The sequence below is a fragment of the Tasmannia lanceolata genome, unplaced genomic scaffold (genome assembly GCF_043159265.1).
Source record: "Tasmannia lanceolata isolate RefF3 unplaced genomic scaffold, GAP_Taslan_0.1 ptg000005l, whole genome shotgun sequence".
In the NCBI taxonomy this organism is placed as follows: Eukaryota; Viridiplantae; Streptophyta; class Magnoliopsida; order Canellales; family Winteraceae; genus Tasmannia; species Tasmannia lanceolata.
This window is the reverse complement of record NW_027518682.1, coordinates 2,567,227-2,576,050: the sequence shown is the minus strand read 5'-3', so window position 1 is coordinate 2,576,050 and position 8,824 is coordinate 2,567,227. Positions and strand designations below refer to the sequence as shown.

The 8,824-nt window shown below is 37.2% G+C and overlaps 1 non-coding gene and 1 pseudogene across 2 annotated transcripts; both read right to left on the bottom strand.

Annotated features, from left to right (window-relative positions):
* Positions 1-1,084: 1,084 nt before the first annotated feature.
* LOC143877089 (small ribosomal subunit protein eS6-like) lies at positions 1,085-7,692 on the bottom strand (annotated as a pseudogene). Its single transcript, XR_013250536.1, has 7 exons — positions 7,519-7,692; positions 7,347-7,411; positions 5,088-5,145; positions 3,901-4,008; positions 3,704-3,820; positions 2,208-2,348; positions 1,085-1,537 (listed from the first exon to the last, which is right to left on the bottom strand). The product of XR_013250536.1 is annotated as a small ribosomal subunit protein eS6-like (transcript).
* On the bottom strand, positions 6,792-6,936 carry LOC143878041 (small nucleolar RNA snoR77). Its single transcript, XR_013250868.1, has one exon. It is a non-coding gene; the product is annotated as a small nucleolar RNA snoR77 (small nucleolar RNA).
* Positions 7,693-8,824: the final 1,132 nt, after the last annotated feature.

Sequence of the window (8,824 nt, the reverse complement as noted above, 5' to 3'; positions counted from 1 at the left end):
TTAAGAAGTGAGTTTGTTGAAGAATATCAGCTTTCAGAGCTTATTGACTACTCTCCCATGAGGATGACCATATTTCCCCATTCTTTTGGGGTTCTTGATGCCAATACACAAGAAAATTATATTCCTTTGTTTAGATGTTTTAACTGTAAAATAAGGGTGTTTTCAGCAATTGGTAAAGTTCTCGATATAAAAGGAGAAGGAAGAACCATCCTCAATATTTTCTGGATTAAGTAAGATCTCTCAAGAAAAATGATATTATGTGGGGTGACCATGTGAGCCCATCAGAGCATCAACAAGATCGGATTAGCTTTCCTCACATTGGTAATTTTGGTATCTTCTGCTTCATTCAGACATCTAAGAGCACCAGTCACTGGCTGAGCAATGGGGCCCAGTTGTTTCTCAATCGGCACACATTGGAAAGATGGGTCCAATTACTTTGGCCAATGAGGGGTTGCGGAGAGCACCTTGGGGTGGTTTTTGAGCAAATTTTTGTTCAAGTGCGATGAAACCGATCCAACAAAAATTTTTGGTAGATTGTGTTTGAATGAAAAATTGAAGGGAAGAGTAATGTCCCTTAATTTAAATTAGAGGGAGTTCCTTCGATGCAAATTCAACATTTTTAATTGAACATCGCAAATCTATTTCATTTGGATAGGGAAAGTAACTCATTTTTCATAGGAGAAACTAGAAATGGAGGACTGAAGCAATAATGCACCAAAAATGTAGCGTCTGCAGAGGGCTGATGGAGTAAGAAAATATGTAGGACGGGCAGAAAATACACACAAAAAATGCAGAAAAAGCGAGATCAAAATTACACTGGCGGATGGAAAAAACTGCAACAACTGCAAGGAGAAGAGGCGAATGGATTTCATTTCAGTTTGCATTTTTCCAGCAGATTCAAGCAGAAAATGAAGAAGGGATCTCAATAAAATCAAGATGTTACTGTTTGAGCAACCGAACATGGTCAAAGGGTCAGTTGACTGTAAATGGTAGATCCAACCTTGGATCACCCAGTATGATCCAAACTACTTTATGCAACAAAATTTTAATGATCAGAGTATCAGCTTACCATTCACATTATATCTCAAGAGAAAAAAGAGATGTTAGAATCACAAAATCCAAAATAAGACCATGTCTTATAGTCAAAATTCAATCATCATCAACTAAGCATTATCTCAAAGAGATCCTCTTAAAAGAACCCAAGTCAAAACTGAAAATGGAAAAAGAGGCAGATAATAATGCAACTTCCTAACCAAAACTCATAGTTTCCGGCAGAGCAGTGAGACCTCTCCTCAAGCTGCAACAACAGACGGCTTTGAAGCCGCTGCAGAGAGGCGGGATCTCTTCTTGGCCAAGCTCTCACTTCTGCGATCACGCTGCTCCTTGGATCTAGTGGCAAGCAGCTTCAGATACTTGGCGGCTTCAGACTTGGCCTTGGCAATCCTCTTCTTCTTCTCAGCAATTCTTGCACGCTTTCTCTACAATGTCAAGGGTGTCACAAGCCTCTGTATCTTGGGAGCCTTGCTACATTTCTTCCCTGCCAAAGACATTGCGTATCCAAGGGGTAAAACAACATGCTAACTGTAATCCACCTTTCCCCATCCACATAATAACAAGAATATATGGAGATCATACTGATAGATCACATAATGTGGACTCAAATTATAAAATGAGGAGGGAATCCATGGAAGAAATAGGGAAAGAAGGGAGAAAAGGAGTGTGTTTCAGAGAGATGAATTTCGATTTCCCATAGCAAGCATCTCTGACTAAAATAACAGGTATGTGGCATACTCATGGAATGAAAAACAACGAAAGAATTGTAATGGAAAAACATGTCCCTTTTACACAAAGGTTTGTCACCATGCCCACGGTTACCGGTAAGCAACACCGTACATGTTTCTCACTCGGGCAAAAAGTCTTGCCTCCCCAGACAGGTTTCTTCACAATTTTGAGAGTATTACGTTTAATTTAGCAAGCTCACATGCATAATGAAAAACACAGGCGTAGATCCATCCAAAATAGCTCACAATGCAAATGCAAGCATGAATACATCATATATGAACATACATTCATAACAGCCAAACAAAAGAATACACACGCACACATACATGCAAATTCATGCATACACCAACCATATGAAAATGGTAACGTATAATACAAAAAATAAACAAAAAAAAGAGTGAATTTCTATCGAAAGGAGTGCATACCGGATTTTGTTGTGAATGTTCGCCTGTAGGTGTTGACATACTTGCGCACGTCATCCTCCTTGGAAAGGTTGAACAGCTTGCGGATCTTAGAGGCCCTCTTTGGACCTCTCATCCTTGGCTTCTCTGGCAGATCATTCTCCCCTGATCCAAAAAAGAAATATTGTCAGACCATTTAAAAAATGAAGGTTCAGATTTTCAGCAAGCAACAAAAATTTTCCTCAAGATTATGACAACATGAATGACTGCTTCTACTTTCATGTCTTTCATAAACCAGACACCTTATAGTGCATACATGTAATAACATATAACTAGACCTAGTGATGCTTTTAAAAACAATAGGATGTTCTTCAATGTATTGTTGTTAATGCCTTGATGGTAAGAACAAAAGATTTGGACATGAAAAAAAGGTCACAGAAAAGATCAATACTACAAAACATGCTTTCTAAACTGTCTGGTAGATATCTTTACACGTTTTGGCTTTACTCCCTTGAAATGAACCTTTAGAATACTTAAACCACAATTTTCTACAAAAAGATAAAAATCCCAACCTCATTCTCCAACTGTCACTTGCTAATTAGTTTGTAGGTTATAAGTTGCATCCATTTTCATGGTTTAAAATTCCTACCAAAATCGATACGACACAACAGAAATGTTTTTGTTTCTATCCCTACCAAACATATAGAAAAACTGAAATGCATACCGAAACGAAAACCGTAAGTGTATTAGTGGTATACCATACGACATGTATTAGATAATTAAAAGTATTTATATGAACTGCATCTGAAATGTGATGTATTATGTATAAAGAATTATATGAATTGCATTTGAAATCACTAGATGTTTGAAGTTGTTAAACCAGTATGAGAAGTTTTTTGCTTATGTGATGGTTTTTTAGTGTGTATTTGTGTCTATTCTAATACTTCCTGAGGTTTCATCTTTAATGTCCATCATTTGCATATGTTTCCATTCAAAATAAAAAATCATTTGTATATATTTCCATACGTTTACATGGTTTTACATGATTTCCACCAAAATTTCCATCCAAAACAAACATATTTCAATTTCCGTCATGACCGAAACGCATACCAAAAACAAAACTTGAAACTTTGAGCATTTTAATAAGAGAACTGTGTTAAGTATAAATAATTAAATAACACCATCTCTAACAACTTAAATCATTTAGAGAGAGAGAGAGAGAGAACTAAGCAAAAGGATCACTTGATAAAAATATTGCATAACAGAGATCATTTGATAAGCACAAGAGGGGCCCCCAATGCAATCTAAAAACAACTTGGAACAAGTACAGCAAAAGGCCTAAGCAATGCAACAGCTAGAAGCTACTGCTCTTTTTCGACACATTCACTCACTAGTCATTAGGAAAAAACCACTGACTACTGAAATATCACAATTGCAACTTTGCAGATGAAAAGAATGCAGGTGTCCACAAATGAAATTACTCAGTTGTGAAAATAGGCAGCAAAATTTTCAGAGTTTACCCTTTTTTACAATGACCAAGTTCAAAACTGAGAGGTCAGGACTAACAATGCACCCACGAACAGACTTCCTCCGGCGCTCTCCATTGCGCCTTCCGTAACCACGGAAACAAGGTTGACCTGTTTGAAATGAATAGTCATTAGTAAAGAATGCATTACTGGGTAAAAATGTAAAAGAACAACAAATCCAAGAAAAACACCTCTGCGCAACAGCAGACGGACACGGCCAGGGGTTAAAACTCCCTGTTTCATTGGGAAACCCTGTTTGTCACATCCTCCCATAATTTGAATACATACCCCTTAAACTCCTGCAGACGATTGAAAATCAAATCTATGACAATCTCAAATTCAACTCAGAGAAGAGAGTGAAATACAGAAATATGAAGTGGATTTTGTTCATTAAAGTTGAAAACCTAACCAAGAACCACCTCAGTTGTTCTTCTATTTAATTTATGTACCTTATTCATACACCATATTTTCTAGGAATAATCATAGCGTGCCTAGTATTCCTCGCCTCACCCTCTCCGACCATGTCTTGATTCCCCCCATATTTCAGGTGATTAGAAAGCCCTTCATGAAGACTATAGGTCAAGACTCACTGAGATTCAAGATAAACAGGTCAAAACATCAGTTTTTCATGCAGTAAGCTGAGAAAGTCCAAGACATCAACATGTTGTATCTGGCATCCATCAATTGTAAGCGTAGAAAAGTCATTCGAGTGGCTTGTAAGTGTAATTGAAACTTGAAAGAGGGCACTCTTAACTTTTTCCAATCTAATGCAATTTGTTTCTCACCGAACAGCTTGTGAATGATCTCAAATTTCCATTTAGAATAAAACCATCAAGTAGTATGTTAAATGAAATCCAGGTCATTTAACAATTAACATCTAGGTCTTAAAAAAAAACCATTTTGTATTTAGAGTTGTGAAGTGGGAGCTTGTCTTTTCTGCTATGTAGTTTTTTCTTTCTTGTTTCATTTTCCACCATCCGATAGCCATTTCTCTTATTGTTCAAAAAATGTCGAAGGACATTGCATCATGTTGAACAACATCGTCACTGTCCACAATTTGAGGATTTATTTGCTTAGATATGATGCACCCTTGGAAGGAATGGGAAAACACCAATGGATTGAGCTTGAATAAAACCCCGGATTCAAGTTGTTCAGAGTCCTGATAAAATTGCCTCTAGAGTCAGAGGGAGTTCAAGAGGGTGTATAAAGAGTAGACAGTTAAGAACCCTATAATTTGGGCAGAAAGAAGAGGTGCGTTAGAAGGCTAGCCTGGGAGCATCTCCCCTAAGACATATAGTTCACCAATTCCATTTATATGCACACAAAAAAAATCCAATTCAATTTTTTAGAGCAGAGGAAAATAGTTTGCCCAACATACCTCACCAAGAGCATCTCCGCTAACCTCCTGAGAGATCTTCTTGTCATAGAAGGCCCGTCTGATAAAAAAATAGGGTGTCAATTTAGACGGGCTCATATTAGCTCTACCACTCATAGTTTGTCGATTTAGATTTTTATGTCGAGTTTCGACCGGATAGAGTTGTCTGACATGGCAACATCCGAAAATCTTGATACATACAAATAAAGTTATTGATTATTACATAAATACGTGTCCACAGGCTCATATTAACTCTACCACTCCTTGCAATACATTTAAAAGTGTCCAAAGGAGTGTCGACACGTGTGTCGTGTCAAACACGGCAGGACACGCGTGTCAGAAATAAATTCGAAGTGTCAGCTAAATCATAACAACATTGCCACTGCAGTCTTCTAAGAAATACTCAACTCAAATCAAATAAGCCTTTGTCCCAAACTAGTTGGGGTCGACTAATGAATCCTTTAGAACATTGCAGTCTTCTAAGAAATGATTGAAAATACTCATCCAAAAAAATTAAAACTGAAAGTAGTATACAAATGTCCTTCATTAAAACTTCACATAAGCTTGAACAGAAGAGAATTGCCAATCCCTCGTTCATGATTTTTTTTTTTTTTTTAATTGGCTGCCAATACAAATGAAAACCAATTAAAATCAGTCAGAAATCTCGTGTGGTAATGCCACTCATCGCATCCAAAATGCTGCGTTAGCATAAGATATTCATCATCCTGATCGTGCATGAATATTTTTTACAAAACATGGACATCAAAATGCAAATAATGTTTAAAACAACAAAGAGTTGCTACTCTGAATGCAAGGAGAATAAACATCGCTAAAACGATGTAGCTGTTCGCTCTAACAGGCAAATGGTAAGTCCCAAATAATTTATTGAAGAGGGATAGAACACTTGAGTGTTGCTCGTATGTGCTTATTGTATCAGAGGATAGAACACGTGTCATATTCGGATTTCAAAACACTAGAGCATCCCCATCCTGCACGACCACTTCCAGTTTGTTCAACCAAGCTCAAAAGCCAAACCATTCTGACAATCTAGAGTTCTTTTAAACCAAATGATCTACATGAAACAGCCTTCTTATTCTCTTCCAATTTATTACATTTTTTTCCAATCACCTTCAGGCAGAAGCTTACAAATAAATAAACAATATGACATGGTGATTCCTAGGAAGGCCTGCCTATTTTGACAATGCTTCAACATGCAAGTGCACCAAATGTGTTGATGACTAGTGTGGCATCTGTATCAATGCATTCCTATTTGAATGTTAGCTTGAATAACACTATCAGATGATATTGCTAATGAGGAAGGCAGCATATACTTAGATGCTTCTAATCTACTGTAGCGTACAAAGGCTCTTAACTCCTAACAGTAAAACAGCAACCGAAAGGAAACAATGAAAAGAACGATATTCCTAAGAGACAGATAAAAAATTTGTATTGATTAAAACACCACAAATTGGGGTATTGAATTAATGGATTGAGACACTGAATTCCCTCAGTTTGAAAAAGAATAACAAAAAAAAGGACACTGAACTCCCTCCTGTTAACAAACAAATGGGCATATGATACATTCAATATCATAAAACTACATGAATAAATCCCCTTAAACCTCAGATTCAACTGTTTCAAGACATATGGAAGATTTAAAAATTTAAAACACTCATCTGAATATAAAGAAAGAGAGTCCAATAAAGAGATGTGCTTGAGCTTACTAGACCAGCTTCAAGGAAGGGATGATAAACAAACCCTCTCAGCAAATCTGAAGAGCAAAAAACATATCTTTTTTACGAACAAATTAACACCTCCTATGCCATCTTTTTCATTCGCATAGGGGCTGCCTGAATATTTGCTCGAGATAATACGTATAAAACACAAACAAAAAAGAAAAACACATTCTATTCAACAGAGAGATGAAGAACCTAAAAACCTTCTCCAAGTAGAGATTTGGAGAACCCTAAAAACCATAGAAATCAAAATTTTAAAACAGTCATCAAAATACTCAAATTTGTGATAGAAACAAATATAATTACATTAGCACTAAACATGAAAAGAAAAAAATTAAGAACCCATTTCAATTCAGATCATTATCATTTCAGAAGTTGCTCACATCAAAATTAACTACTCAACAGATTTCAGGAAGAGAAGATGCAGAGATATTTACCATTTTATCCTTTATCATTCTAAATCCCTTGTCCAAAACCAATACAAATTATAATTATAATACGCAAAGTAGATCAGAGAAGAGCTTACAGTTTTTGGTCGTCATCGATTTCCAGTTTCTTTTGGCAACCAGTGGTTGGATTTGCGATATTGAACTGCAAGAAAAGAGCAGAAAGTTAGGAAACGTATGAAATAAGGGCAAAAATCGCTCTGCAAATGCGAAAACTATAGTCAGAGCTTGGAAAATGAGGGGAGAGAGAACCTTCATGGTCGATCTCGGAGGTAGATGTCCCCACGCAAAACCGCTCCAGAAACTAGGGTTAGGGTTCGCGAGACAAAGGAGGGGTGAAATGGAGAGGAGAGTTGTTTTTGTACAGGAGAGGCGAGAGGAGAGTGCTAAAACCCTAACTCCGTTGAAATTACTAAAAATCTGCCTATTTTCTCATAAATGACGGAATTTAACCTTGAATTTTTGGATCTACCAAAAGGCAACCATGGAAAAAAAAAATTTGTTAACCCTTTTTTAGTAAAATTATTTCATGTTTGGCTGCTGTGGAATTTATTTCCATGGAATTTTAGCTTATCAAAGGGTGAGAAGTCAGAGGTGGGCGTGAGAAAAGGAGGTACAGTTTATTTTTCTCTACTTTCTAGCCATTCTTACACTCTCCGTAGTCTCATGAGGGAGTCAGGAGGTCTCAAATCTCTTCATCTCCAACCCTCCCTAGATCTCTCTCACCCACTTTCAAAACTAATATTCCACGGGGAAAAAATCATAATTGCTGAATTTTTATGGAAAAGTTTTTCCATAAAGAATCAATAAAAAAAATTTCCAAGAAAAAATTCACACAGCTAGAACATGGGTTAATTGTTTTTTTAACTAGAGCATGGGTTAATTGTTTTTTCCACTTGTAAAGCTTTTAAAATAAATTGTAAACCCCGCTAAAAAAAAATATAGTGTTTGTTGGACAGCACGTATGTGCCCATCAAGCACCTTGGCCGACAAGTGTGGATCCCGGACGGTTGCGGAGGGCGGTTGTTGGTCAGTGAGAGATTTCAGCTCAAGGACCTGACGGCAAGAGGCCGTTGCGCCTAAGGACCCGTTGGGCATGAGAGATGTCTAACACCTTCCCCTCATGTAACCATATCCCTTATCCAGATCTATGTCAAGACCATGCCGAAAACAGAGTTACTTGCTTTCCTTACGCCTTTATATTCAATAATAAGCAAAAGACCCCCTTTTCTTACTTATTTTCACCCTTCATTCTGTTTGAAATCCACCAACAGGAAGTCCTAGTTCAACTAGTTCGGCCAATTTCGACCCAATGTACAAAACTAACCTGGTGATCACTCACACCGCTTGAACTAAGGAGTAAATAGAGATAATGCAACAATGAGTTGTTTTTTGAAACAAAATTCCATGATATCTATCCTTAAAATAGAAAATTCACAACTCCAGTTCAACCATTCACTTGCAACAGATCCCAGTAAATGACACAGGGAATCTCCCTGCCAATAACTACGCATTCTCTTACTGAGTGGAAGAACTCTCCCGTATGCTAACATCCACC